The sequence below is a fragment of the Pantherophis guttatus genome, chromosome 3 (genome assembly GCF_059756535.1).
Source record: "Pantherophis guttatus breed Tessera chromosome 3, ASM5975653v1, whole genome shotgun sequence".
Taxonomy (NCBI): Eukaryota; Metazoa; Chordata; class Lepidosauria; order Squamata; family Colubridae; genus Pantherophis; species Pantherophis guttatus.
Window position 1 is genome coordinate 85,085,085 of NC_142065.1, and position 14,873 is coordinate 85,099,957.

The window sequence follows — 14,873 nt, forward strand, 5'->3', positions numbered from 1 at the left end:
GAAATATTTCCCAGCTGATTCATTGCAGCATCCATTATTTTGTTCTTGGTTTCTAAAATAAATGTATAGTCAGCTTGAGCTATTTAGTTACAGATGCTCATTTTCTTTTTAAAGCAAATGCATGTAATCCGTCCTCTATGACAAAGTTGTAATTAGACACATGGCCATCACACATCGCCCATAAAATCCATTTGTATAGTTTTTAATATAGTGCACCTGCTATACAGGTATTCCTCAACTTAATTTGAGACTGTAATCGAGACGGATTTAAGCCAAGGTTGTAAATCGAGACACCCATGTGGCTGGAAGTAATTTTCTGACCTTTTTTTTTTTTTTTTTTTGCAGAGGTCATGAATTGTTTGCTGCGATTGTTAAGCAAATGTGGTGGTCATTAAGCAAATACCACAATAGTTAAGCAACCCCATTCATTTCAGATGGTGTTTTTCCTGGAAGGTGGCAAGACACATCATGAATTGTGGTCATTTGCAAACATTTAAAACAATGGTTGTAAAGCTGACCTGTCCGACATGCAGCCATGTGATCATAGGAAGGTGGCACCATCATTTATGATGGTTGGGGGTACGACATATATTCCGTGGACATCATAATGGTCATAAAATGATTGGTTCTTAAGTGAGGAATACCTGTATTAGTATTTCCCAGCCTGAGCACTAGGTAAGAGAATAGCTGTTGGATAAAATATAAGACAAGGCCAACACTACTGATCCAGATTTTGGGGAAGGACTTAGGTTGAAGTCTTCATTGCTCCCTTCATGAGCAAACAATCTTCTGCTTGCTGCTGGCACCTTAGCCTATTGTACATGGCTGCTAGGGAATTCTGGGAGTTGAAGTCCACAAGTTTTAAAGTTGTCAAAGTTGGACACCCCTATCTTAGAAGCAAACAGATGGAGTATACCGCATTTTTCGGAGTATAAGACACATCTTCCCCACCCCCCAAAAGTGGGTGAAAATTTAGGTGCATCTTATTGACCAAATACGAGCAATTTTGGCCTCCCGAACCCTCTGTGCCTCACGTTTTCGTCCTCCCTGGTCCCCAAAAGCATTCTGCAGGCCAAAAACAGGTGCGCTTTTGGTGAAAACGGGTCCATTTTTGGTGAAAACGGGCAATGCAGAGCACTGCAGAGTGCTCCTGGGGGCCTGGGAGGGCGAAAACCCGACATGCGGAGGCTAAAAACTATTTTTTTCTTGTTTTCCTCTCGTAAATTTAGGTGCGTCTTATAGTCGGAAAAATACAGTAATTCAGTTTTATTGAAAAGTAGTATGCCTTCAGTGTTGCTCTTTATAGGGATGCCAAAGGACAAGACTTTAAAATTACATATCAAGAAATTATATCTAAACATTTTTCCTTTAAAAAAAAAAGGCCTCCTGATATATAGATAGATAGATAGATAGATAGATAGATAGATAGATAGATAGATAGATAGATAGATAGATAGATAGATATAGATATATATATAGATACACACACACACACACACACACACACACACACACTACATCTGCTTGCTTTTCATTTCTTCAGAAAAGAAGCAAGCTGGTCTCAAGCTTTACTATTTTGAAAAAAAAAAGTTTGCCTAAGGCTGAAATTAGGCCAAATGAGACTTGATGCAAACCATGTCTCCATAAAACGTATTGAAGTTTCATTTGTCACTGACTCTTTGGCAGACAGAGTTTGCCAAAGGCCTGCTGTGCCATCTAGTTGGGAGACTACAGGGAACCTTGCCAATCAGCACATTTTTTAAAAAAAATAAATAAATAAAATAAATAAAAATGGCACTCTTTCCCCTCTATTCCAGCAAAGATTTGAAAGCTGAAGGTTGTAGACAAAGAATTATGTATTTTGTACACATCAATCTAAACTGCAAAGAATAATCTTTCAAAAAGGAAAAGGAGAAAATTCTGTCAAAATAGATGAATAAAGAACTTTGCTTCTGAATGCCTGCATCTCCATTGTCTACATTGTGCCAGCAAACATAATTCAGTTTTGCGGAGTATTTTATCGTTATATTGTTATTGCCTTTAAAAGCTTTTATATACTTTTCAGCCAAATGGGAAAGCTTTATTAGCAATACTTAAAGTCAATTCAAAGTTCCTGTTCAGTAAGTAGGATACATTCTTATAAATCATGTTGAATTTGTAATTAATTAGGAACTAGGTTATTTTAAAATATTTTCTTAGAGCAAGTAAAATCACTACACAGTTATATTGTAAGACTATAACTGTAAAGCAATTCCTTTTATCAAATTTCCACTGCTTTCCTAGTTTATCTTGCTAACTGAGGCTGAAATGGGTAGTTCATATTTACTGATAAATGACAGGAAATAACTGCATACTTATGATAAAATTAGCAAAATACCAGAAATGAATGCATTTAAATTATTTTACCAAAGTACAAGATTTGTTTTTTTAAACCAGTAGGACATTCTTCTTGTGAACACTATTGTATCAGAGTACAGGACAAAACATGAACAAGAAATATTTTAAAAAGTTAAAGTCCCATCAAACTACTCAAAACGGAAATTTACTTGCCTAAAAGTAATATTTAAACCCTTGGGATTTTGGTTTAAACTGATTCAGAGCAAGGATTTTGGAACCACACCACATCTTTGCTACTCATTAAAACATCCATTTTTTTTCTCAAGCCTGAAAAAAAAAGACTACCTGCTTTAAGATTAATATTAATGAAGCCACTGGGTGAGATCATCAGACGCCATGGGTTGAGGTATCATCAGTGTGCTAATGATATTCGGGTTTATATCTCTACTCCTGATGTTCCAAGTTATGCCATGGCTGCCCTTTTAAGGTGCCTCTGGAGGCTGTGGGGGCCTTGATGAGGGACAACAGGCTTTGGCTGAACCCTGGCAAGGGCTACTAGCTTTGAGTAGAAGCTACTCAAAGCTAATACATGGAACTTCAAGCAGGGTGAAATTCACTTACTTTCTCTATGGTTTGCAAATGTTTGATCGCCGCACTTGTGCTTGCTCTGCTCACATGTGTCATTGTCTGCACATGCACAAAGCCTTCTGGGTATGCGCAGAGGCTTAAAATGTTGCAAAAAAGCAACATCATGACGTCTGCGCAGGCGGGTGGAGCCTCCCATAGCTGCCGCTACCAGTTCACCCAAACCAGATAGAACCAGCTGAATTTCACCCCTGGCTTCAAGATCTGGGACTTTTAACATCTTTAATTCTGCATGAGGTGGCACTACCCCAGACAGATCCTCTCTGCAACTCAGAGGTTCTTCTGAACTCGGGACTCCTGCTCCACCTGCGAATACGAGAGCCTTTGCACAACTTCATCTTGTGTGCCAGTTGCAGCCTTTCCTGGATTAGTAGTCTCTATGGTTAGTCACTCAAGTCTTATTCATATCACGTTTGGACTACTGCAATGTACTCTACATGGGGCTACCCTTGTAGTTACTGTGGGGTAGAATGCTATGGAGCAGGCAATTTCCAGAATGCTGTGGCACATTTAATTCCCTTAGAGTGGCCCTATATTAATAATTAAAATTCAAGAGACATCGCTACTGAGCTCTTCTCTAAATATCTAAAGATACAGTGTGAGGGCAAAATTGGCAAGGGAGGAAACAAGGACCGTTACTATCTACAAAATGGTATGAAGAAAGTCAACTATTTGATGCTTTTCACTCTTTGTCTTCAGAAACCATTCCAACTCACATCCACGCAGTAAGTGCTAAAAATATGAGAAGAGCTTTAATTCATGAGGATTATTGCACCTCTCAATCTTCATACAAAGATTACTTTCCCAACAACTAGATGGCTGAATTTTTACTTTCATACACATTTGCAAGAGGTTCTGTCTGCGTATGTGTCTGTCTGTTAGAAAAGCCAGATTCTATATGAAAGCTATGTAGAAGCAGAACAGCATCTGGTAGAACAGATGTCATAATATCCTCCATATAGCAAGCAGCAGTGGGGGATAAAGAAAGAACTTTTAAAGGAGAGGAGAAAACTGTAACCAGAGGAAAAATATTGTCTTCCTTGGTGTTACTATGAAATGGATAGATATGAAAAACAATCTTAAATCATAATTTAAATGTTTGGTGACATTGCATGTAAAAACATGTGACAGCATTCTTACAAGGAACAGTCCACTTCTTCTGTCTTGAAATCTATAGTGGAGTTCATTCACTGCATTAAGCCATCTGCCTAAATGTGGGAAGCTTGAGGCAGCGTATAAAACAGGGAATGTATCTGCAGCTTTATCTCCTTGTCTCCCCAGTCTCCATATTTTCAGAGGAGAGGTCTGCAGGACAGCTGAAAGCACATTTGAATAGTTCATGCAACGTGAGTACAGCACACCTTCAGACCCTCGACCAGTGGTGGAATTCAATTTTTTTTACTACCGGTTCTGTGGGCGTGGCTTGGTAGGTATAGCTTGGTGGGCGTGGCTTGGTGGGCGTGGCAGGGGAAGGATACTGCAAAATCTCCATTGCCACCCCGCTCCAGGGGAAGGATACTGCAAAATCTCCATTGCCACCCTGCTCCAGGGGAAGGATACTGCAAAATCCCCATTCCCACCCCACTTTGGGGCCAGCCAGAGGTGGTATTTGCTGGTTCTCTGAACTACTCAAAATTTCTGCTACCGGTTCTCCAGAACCTGTCAGAATCTGCTGAATAGCACCCCTGCCCTCGACTATACACACACACACACACACACACACACACACACACACACACACACACACAAAAGGCCATTTTTAAGGTAATTCTTAATATTTTTTGTCTTACACTTTATTGTGCGAGCCCAATCATTATAGTTTGTAAATCATACTGTATAGCTGCTGTGTGAAGTAAGCTAATTGTGGTTTATTCAGCAAGAGGTGGTTAACCAAGCCATATGAATGTAATTTATAGTGGTATTTACAAATTACACTAAGTGATTGTAACTTTGGTTCTAACTTGAGTTTATCCAGCCAGCTAAAGTCTTATCGACAAACCACAGTTAAAGAAATTATGGTTTAATATATTTCATAGCTGGTAGAGGCTTAAGAGCTAGACAAGTTATCACCAAGATTATTTGTTTTGGAAATGTTATACTATAGCTGTTATAATTTCAGATAGTATATATTACCTAGGTCGGTAATTATACTCCAAACCATGTTGGGAAGCCTGGTCTAAAGTGTGCTAGAGTTGAAATAAATGTCATTGTGCTTTGCCTGACTCTGCAGAAAAATAATTTGGAACATTACACAACATCTATATGGATGCTTTTTACCCCCACCTGAATGAGAACATTAAGGAGTGACAATCATAAATCTGTACTTAGCAATATAGCTTTACTATATTACTGTACTTTAGCAATACAGCTAAAAATTTACAGACCTTATTGGGGTTTACTGGGGTTAAGTCCAATATTAAGTGTCTTCAAGCACTTTTACCTTGCCAAGACCCCTTATACATACTTATAGAGAGAGTAAATGCAGAAGTTAACTCAAGGTAAACCACTCCAAACTTGATTGCAGAAAATACGACTTCAGCAACAGAGTGATCAATGCCTGGAATGCTCTACCTGACTCTGTTGTTACCGCCTCAAACCCTCACAGCTTCAACCTTAAACTGTCTACTGTTGACCTCACCCCATTCCTAAGAGGTCCGTAAAGGGACGTGCATAAGCGCACCAGCGTGCCTACCGCCCCTGTCCTACTGTCCCCATTTACATATATTCATTTCCTTCATTCATGTCCATGTTCATATTTATACCTGCTATCTTGTACAAGTTTGACAAACTAACAGATAGATAAATAGATAGATAGATAGATAGATAGATAGATAGATAGATAGATAGATAGATAGATAGATAGATAGATGATAGATAGATAGATAGATAGTATTGAGGGCCCTTTCCTGATAAATATATCTGCTAGTATCCATCTTCCATTTTAATTCTGCCCTATTACCATAGAGACCCTGCAGTTTTACCGCTGAAATATTGCATGTTAAATACTAAGTGCGAATAGCAAAGTGACTGTGGTTTGTTTTTGTGTTGTTGTTTTTTTGCTGCTACAAAAAAAAAAATTCATATAATTTGCAAAGTCTTTAATGAAAGCATCCTCTCCTGCCATATTTCAGAACAAACATTTCAGATTCTGAAACAACTATCTTAATCTTGGGGATGCCATGAAGAGGTTTTTTTTTTAAAAAAAATGGGTTCAGTGCTAAATATTATTGCCTAGGTTTATCAAATATGCAAGAAGCCCAATGACTAAGGACTGTTGAAAGACTTCCATTATTAGCAATGTATTTATTATCTTTGTTCAGAATATCTGACTACATTTTGAATAGTAAAACAACATTTCAACTCCTGGAAATACATATATCTTTATGGTCAAATGAGAATGTAGTAGTATTATCACATAGGGGGGAAAGGTACCCTCTCCTTCTAAAAGTACCTCTGTTTAACCTTGAATATGCACTGTTGTGCATGGTCATTAGCCTCTATAAAAGCCATTAGCTTTTATGGAGGTTTGTTACTGAATTCCGGCATGCTGTGTAGAAGGTATAAGGGCAAATGTTTTCTGCAGGCTTCTCTGCTCTGCAGGGTAAACTCAGAGGGTGCAGTCAGGCTTGTAATGAAGAAGAGCAAAGCTCAGTGAATCTGATCACAATGCAGTCCATCCACTATATTTAGTAGCGTTTAGACTATTGCCACTGTATCCAAAGGTGCTCTCCATTTATTTAGTCATCTGAGAGAACTCAGTCCAGTCCTTCCTCTGGTACTCTGTTCTACATTAAGAATAGCGAGCTCTGATAAAATAATGATCTCTTGTTTCATGAAATTCTAAGCATTTTGCTTCACAACACAAGGGCACTGACAGGTTGTTTGCGATGAAAAGTTCTTCAGGCCTGTCAACAACATTTCATAGATAAACGTCTTCCAGCTGCTACCATGAAGCTGAGCCATGTTCTATCTACATGTAGCTAATATTGTTCTTTCTAACGTCTCCTGTGCTAGAGAAAACACATAAGTAAGAAGTATGTAAAAAAAGGGGGAAAAAACCCTAGTAATTGTAAATCAGAATACTTTCTAGCTCTACTACAGTGTTTTTCAAAGTGTGATCTGATGGTCCCTAGAGGTTCCTGGGACTCTCTCAGGGATCTGTGAAATCAAAATACAATACAATATTAAAAATCCCATCAAACAACCATGACAAGCAGTAGTGGCACTGAATGTGTCATTTTTAAAATTTTTAATACAGTAAATATAAATAAACCCATACAGACAAAAGCTATTTTGGGCCCTCCGTTATTTTTAAAAGTGGGAAGAAGTCCTGAGAGAAGAAAAAAAAATTAAGAAACTGTTCTAATAGAAGGTAGGTATACCAACGGGATTTCCCAATCTAGCCATCCTATGAATCACATACGTTCAAGTTTTGCAAAATATTATCTCTTGTAGTCTTGCCTCTCAGTTTATTTTCGCATTTCCTATTTTTCTCTTTTTCAAATTAATTCTACTTCAGGCCTGCATCTTTCTTTACTTCCCATCTCTACTATAAAAAACCAACCTGCCAAGTAATATGGTACTACTCTAATTATTTCTTAATATAGCCATATCATTTTTAAGGCTCATGGCTGAGGGAAAATGTTGGCAACATAGGGACCAGCAATTATTAGGCCAGAGAAGACATATAAATATAGAGCAGGTGTCTTCTATTATCAAGGCTGTGAAGAGAACAGCCAAATTTCTATTGATTCAAGATGTGAAGAAAAGGCCTAGAATTTAAATCCTGGAGCATACATAGAGAGAGTGTGTGATTTCTACATTTTGGTATAGGAAGATCTTCTGTATATGTGTGACTTCATTCTTCCATGCAGTAAACAAATGTTTAATTGTATTGTCACTGCAAATCTGGTATATTCAAATTCCTGAGGATTTAGAGAGTTGAAATTAATTGCCATGCCTTAATGTGAAGTGTAACAATAATAAGATAAGGCTCAAAAACTGTAAGAGGGATCTTGGAGTACTAGTGAACGATTACTTAAATATGAGCCAGCAGTGTGCGGCAGCAGCCAAAAAAGCGAATACAATCCTTGGTTGTATAAACAAAGGCATAGAATCAAAATCACATGAAGTATTAGTACTGCTTTATAAAGCCTTCATGAGGTGACACCTGGAACGCTGCATCTGTAATTCTGAGTTGCTAAAATCTCAGAGTCATACTGTTGAAGGCTGCGGTATGGGGTCATACAAATGACTATATCAATGGTGAAATGTAAAATTTGTTACTACCAGTTCTGTGGGCATGGCTTGGTGGTGGTGGGTAATATGACTGAGTGGGTGTAGCCAACTTTTCTTTTTTTTACTTTTAAAACCATTTTTTCTACAACCTCTTCAGCTGAAGAGGTTGTTAAAAAAATGCTTTTAAAGCCTCTGATGATCTCAGCTGACTTGCCTGATCGGCAGAGGCTTTCTTTCTTTTTTTTTTTTAAAGCCTCTGACGATCCCAGCTGAGCCGCGTGATCATCAGAGGCTCTTTTTTTTTACTTTTAAAAGCATTTTCTTGGCCAAAGAGGTTGTAGAAAAAATGCTTTTAAAAATTAAAAAAAAGCCTCTGATGATTGCATGGCTCAGCTGGGCAATGTGGGGGGGAGGGATTTTTGCTATTGGTTCTCCGAACCACCCGCCTCCATCGCTACTGGATCGGGTGATCTGGTCCGAATCGGGAGCATTTCACCCCTGGACTATATCTCCTCAAGTATTGCATCAGCAACATAACACTTTACCAATGTTCATTGGGGATGTGTGTGCATGTTCACACCAAATTTCATCAAAATCCATGATGGTCGACCTGGGAGTCCCAAACCAGGGGTGAAATGCTCCCGGTTCGGACCAGCTCGGGCGAGTAGGTAGCGATGGTGGCAGGCAGTTCAGAGAACCGGTAGCAAAAATCCCTGCCCCCGCCCCCCATGCCCAGCTGAGCCCCGCGATCATCATAGCCTTTTTTTCCTTTTAAATGGCTCTGACCAGCCAAGCTCTGACATCCCAGCTGAGTTGCCTGCTAATCAGGCAACTCAGCTTGGATCGCCAGAGCCATGTAAAAGAAAAAAAGTTTCTTTTTCTCTCCCCCCCCCCAGCTTCCAGCTTGCTTACCTTAGCTTTCCTGCCTAGATTTGTGGACTTCAACTCCCAGCAAAGCTGGCTGAGGAATTCTGGGAGTTGAAGTCCACAAATCTTAAAGTTGCCAAGGTTGGAGACCCCTGTTCTATTGGGTAAGTTTTTTCCCCCTTTGGGAGTTTTTAAAAAAATAGTTAATTGGGGTTTTTTTTTAGTTGTTCTTTTTTTAGACCTAGCCATTTAAAGTTTAGGAAGTTTTAAATTTAGCTGCTTTTATATAAAAATAAAAATAAATAAAAATAAAATAATATTTGTGCAGCTTTCTGAGATTTAGTGTGTTTCTGTAGTGTTTCACTCTAACTACACAAACACACAAAATCTCACAAAGCTGTATGTGGAATTTTGTGTGTGTAAAGTGTGAAAGTTGTTTTTTTGGGCTTTTTGTGACTGTGTGAGGTTTCTGCTTGTTGCGGGGCCATTTTGAGTCTAGCACAGCTGGTTTTACATTATGGGTGAGCCAGTTGTGTTGTATTGTGTTTTGTAGGTTAAAAAAGGGCAAAGAAGTGACATTGACTTGACCACACCCACCCAGTCACTTAACCACCAAGCCCCGCCCACTAATTAAGGCACACCCACAGAACCGGTAGCAAAAAAATTTAGATTTCACTCCTGCCCCAAACCACTTGACATGGAATGACCCCTAGAGAAAAGAAGGACTAGGGTGACATGATAGCAGTATTCCAGTATTTGAGAGGTTGCTACAAAGAGGAGGGGGTCAATTTATTTTCCAAAGCATCAGAGGGCAGGACAAGAAACAACAGATGGAAACTAATCAAGGAGAGAAGCAACTGGGAATCAAGGAGAAACTTTCTATCAGTGAGGACAATAAACAGTGGAACTTCCTGCCTTCAGAATTTGTGGGTGCTTCATCACTGGAGGTTTTTAAGAAGAGACTGGACAGTCACTTGTCAGAAGTGGTATAGGCAGTGGTGGGATTCTGCCGGTTCTAGGCGGTTCGGCCGAACCGTTTGTTAAATTGCTGGCTCGCCCCGCCCCTTGCCCCACCCCTCCACACCACTATTTATTGCCAATAAATAGTGGTGGGCGAGGGGCGGGCGAGCCAGTAATTTAACAAACGGTTCGGTGTTTTTTTGCAATTAAAAGCTATTTTGACCGTTCCTCGCACTTTTGATCAGTCCTTGAACTTACGACTGTCCTCACATTTTACATTTTGCACCCTATCTTGTCACTGTGGTGAAGAGAAGTAGTGGTGAAATGACTGACACGGTTGTTAAGAATGCCGCAACGGGCATAAATGTGAGGATGGTCATAAGTGCGAGGACCAGTCAGAAATGACTTTTTTCAGCCCTCTGAGTAGTCCCTATGCACATAGCCACGCCCACCCAGTCACATGATCAGCTAGCCATGCCCACCCAGTCACATGACCACCAAGCCACACCCCCAACTAAGCCACGCCCACAGAACCGGTTGTTAAAAAAATTGAATCCCACCACTGGGTATAGGTTCTCCTGCTTGAGCAGAGGGTTGGACTAGAAAACCTCCAAGATCCTTTACAGCTCTATTCTGAATGATTGAATAAGTTGCAGATAAGCACTGATCTGTGTTTCTGCAAGTTCCAAAGCATTCCTTCTACGTCATTTTAAAAGTCTGATTTTCAAAGATTCTAGGACACTGGAATCTGACTCCCCCCCCCAAACAAACAAAAAGTCTGTTGCTTTGCCAGTATTATTTGGCAAACATATATGTGAGATAATGGTGAGAATATATTAAGGTATGGATGAGGACATTTATTTCATTTCAGACATGGAAATAAATTTTGGCTCCCCTGAAACTAACTTCTCTATTCAGTAATAATAGTAGCTTCACTGAGTCAACATAACTTCATAAGTTATTTACTGCTGACCAGAAATAAGTCCTAGATATGCAGAATATATACCATACTGAGTTAATGGATACTTTGCCAATCACTTGAAGTTCCTGTGAGACAGCTGAGTCTGTTGTATGTTTACACAACAATTCTGTTTCAACTGATTTATCAATGGTTCTTACTTCACCATTTTCAGCCCTTGCAGGAAATCATTTCTGCTGACCCTTATCAGCTGCTGAATACTTTTATTCTTATATTTAACAGCATGTAAGAAATAAGTCCATTGCATATGTGCTCCTTTTGTTGAAATATTTTCACACTCAGGATCTTATACAGATTTACCATGGAATGAGGTTTTTTTAACTCAATAAAAGTTACTTCTAAATAGTTCTAGACAAAATTGTTAATTGTGAAAACTAAAGGAATACAGATTCATTTCAAAAACAAACATTTCTGGACAATTGTTTTCAGTATTATGGCATGCTGTTAGCTAAATAACACTTGATACCAATGATGATCCTATGAATTTTCAGGTAAGATATCCCTCCTGGCCTATGAAAATTCAACCAGCCCCTAGAGGGCAACAAAGAGTTAGTTTTTTTTATCTCTTTGCTGCCATCTAATTGTCCTTGTTATTTTTACAGCCCTGATATGATAGACACAATGACAGCCAAAAATGAATGAATTTGCAATCTATTTTATTTTTAGAATTAACATGAAAATAAGAATGCCTGCCTCTGGGTTCCGTTCAAGCTGTGTGAGCAGACTGTGGCAATACTCTAGATATTTTGATCTCCATATTTTTTTTAAATATCTTTTTCATGACTTTACATTCATAAATATTCCTACAGTGTCAAGGGATGGGTTTTTTTCCCCTTCAATTCATTAGATCTGTTCCCATGAATTATTTATATGTAGAGCTAAAAATGGTCTTGAAACGTTACAAGAATTCAATATCGGTTTTCACAGTGGGGATTTCATCATTTTTAGTGCTGAAGCATAATCGCCTAATGCAATACTAATATGATATGGTGCTAATAGGGTACAATGAAAGTTTCCACTAATACGCAAACATTTTATGCATTGCATTATTATTTCTTTTAAGTTAATGCAATACAGTGATAATACGATGAAAAGAATTAACTTCATATCATTGTCTGCATGACTTGTGCATATTAAAAGAATATTCCTTCCTTTTCCATGAATTCATTGAAATGAGATTGAATATTTACCCTGTAGTTATGCTTATGTTAATGAGACTGTTTAGTTAGAAAACAGCCTTGCTGTTATTTAGCCGACTGAAGAAAAGAATTGACACGTGTGACTTCCTTCTGAAATTAGATTCCTCCCACCCCACCCCTTTCTGCCTTTAAAGATTCTTTGGTAAACATGTTTGTTGTAATGTTCTCTTACTAGTTTCATTGAACATTTACAGGAGATTTCACAATCAATATTTATGAGGATCCACTTGTACTAAGCAATTACTTGTCACTACTGGAGAAGAATCAGACTGAGACAGAAAAGGGAGATGACAAAAATATTGATGTTGAATAAGATGGCTTGTCTTGGCTTCCCTGTGATTTAAACTGCATGTCCATAGTCTGGATATAATATAAAATAACCTTAGGCTTATTTGCAAGTTTATCTAGGGTTTCTTCGTCGGTTAATAATGTCAGAAATATTTCCAGAAAGCTAAAGCACCTACAGATATTGATGTTATCTGAAATGTGTTGAAAATAGGGTGCATTCAGTACATTCCAATGCACAATTTAGTTCATTTTGGGCATTGGTGAGACTAAACAACATCAAAGGTATCCTTGCTGACTCTCAATATGCACCCTTGAATGCATCCCGTTACATTCTATGGTAAAGAGAGGTTCGTAAGTAATCATACTAGACAGACAAATTGACACACCAAGATAAAGAAGGAGACGAGGAAAGATGCTCTTTAAGGCAAAATGTTTCAACATCCATTGATATAAATAATTGTTGAGGGAAATGACATGGCGTGGTAATTGGCCTTTGTATATGTAAGAGAAATCCTCCCCAGAGGTGCTTGAATCTAAATCAACATTTAGAAGACAGATATTATGACCTGCTAGCATCTGTCTCTGACAACGGAGCATGAAATTTAAATTGCCATATTTATTAAGTCATTGTTTGAATGTCAAATGAACCCCATATAATCTACAGACTGTATAGCCAAGGATACTTTCATCTCCCCTTCTACAAAAACAATACCACATGCTAAAATTCCTTCTTTCCAAGCCTCAAGCCACAATTTTTCTACAAATATTTGTCTAGATTTGCATAAAGGCGGCCAAAAGAAAACCCACAGAGGGGACTGAGAAATGGAGGAAAGAGCTACAGTAAGCAATGCAAATGAATGCCTCAGTGTATGACAGTTTCCAGAGGATCTGGTAGTGAATCTGCATTCAAAAACCTTTCTAAGTGGAGGAGTGAGGGAAGAGAGGAGTGAAGGAAAATCTACTTTAAAAAGGAACTTCATGGAGTTGATGATATAATTTTATTGGGGAGGATGGAAGTAGAGAGGAGAGGGATTGTTAATGCTTTATATCTGCCCTGATTTCAAATAGAAGTAAAATGCTAAACCTGAGCATAGAAGCTGGAAGACAGAAAATATGCAAAGAAATCCCTCTCAAGGGAAGCCAAATGCCACCAGGAGCTGCAGAAGTACTGCTGAGATTTGTGAGGAATGAATCATATTGGTAACACGGTACATTTCAGAAGGGGGGAAAAAGCTCCTCTTTGGTAGAAAGAAGGGCAGTTAAGGTTGAAGAAACTGTAGGTTAAATAATAGAAGCATTTCGGCAATGTCAAATCACTGCTAGACAACATCCTTTGATAAACACAGGAGATATCTTTTTGGTCTTACCTGAGATCTGCTGTCAAGTGTTTGCTGAGTCAAACAGCATTCTGAAGATAAGCTTCTCCCACCTCCCTCAGAGCTACAGGCCAAGAATAGGCTATGATCTTGTAGGAGAAGGAATGGCAGAACCTGGGGGTGAAGTGAAAACAGAGACCAGCCTAGAATCCCTACGTAGCCACAAGGGAACTAAATCCAACCCCCTTGAGTACCGTTGACCCTTATCCCAAAGGTGATTTTTCAAGAGGCAACTGGACTTTCTGTTTTTTCTTTGAAGATATTTCGCTTCTCCAAGAAGCTTCTTCAGCTGAGGAAATTTCTTGGATGAGAAGCAAAACATCTTCAAAGAAAAACCAGAAAGTCCAGTTGCCTCTTGAAAAAGCACCTTTGGGACAACCATGACCTGGATGACTGAGAATCTTCATAGACATTGACCTTTATCTATCTCTAAACAGATGCTAACCATTAGTTGAAAAGTTTCTCATTCATAGGTGATAAATTAGCTTAATTGAACCTTCACGTGTGAACCTGGTGTTTCATGCTTGACAATTCTCTAGGATCCTCTAAGGAACAGAACTGAACTTAATCATTTCCTCCTTTTTGGCACCTTCCCATCCATAAAATGAATATGTTAACACTTTTCTCTGGATGTGTTGTGAACTTAAATCAAATTACTCTTATTTTTAACTTTGAAAAGAACATTAAAAATGCTGGTTGGGGATGTTAATCATCTTTATTTATTCTCTCACAAGGGGATAGATTGTAAGACAATCTAACTTTAAGGAAGGCCTTAAATTCAAGTAATACCAAACTAGTCATCATTACAGCTTACAAGCAGCTGATATATTGAATATAAATTGGTGTTAAAAAGACCAATAATTCAAATAAAGTTAACAACTACTGTATAGCTCTCAAAATGAAGTCCTGAAAAACTGATAAATTTTTGTCTAGAATTAGATTCTTAAATATCAAAACTTCCAAGAATCTTGTTTTCTCTTTTTT

At 38.5% G+C, this 14,873-nt stretch overlaps 1 long non-coding RNA gene across 2 annotated transcripts in view; it reads left to right on the plus strand.

Annotated features, from left to right (window-relative positions):
* LOC117677217 (uncharacterized) overlaps positions 1 to 14,873 on the plus strand; it is a 119,666-nt gene that overhangs the window by 25,810 nt on the left and 78,983 nt on the right. Inside the window, exon 3 of one of the 2 annotated variants that reach the window (XR_004594700.3) lies at positions 12,420 to 14,177. The exons of the other annotated variant lie outside the window; for it this stretch is intronic. This is a non-coding gene — a long non-coding RNA (uncharacterized LOC117677217). Of the gene's footprint in view, positions 1 to 12,419; positions 14,178 to 14,873 lie in introns of those variants that run through there. 2 annotated transcript variants of the gene reach the window in all.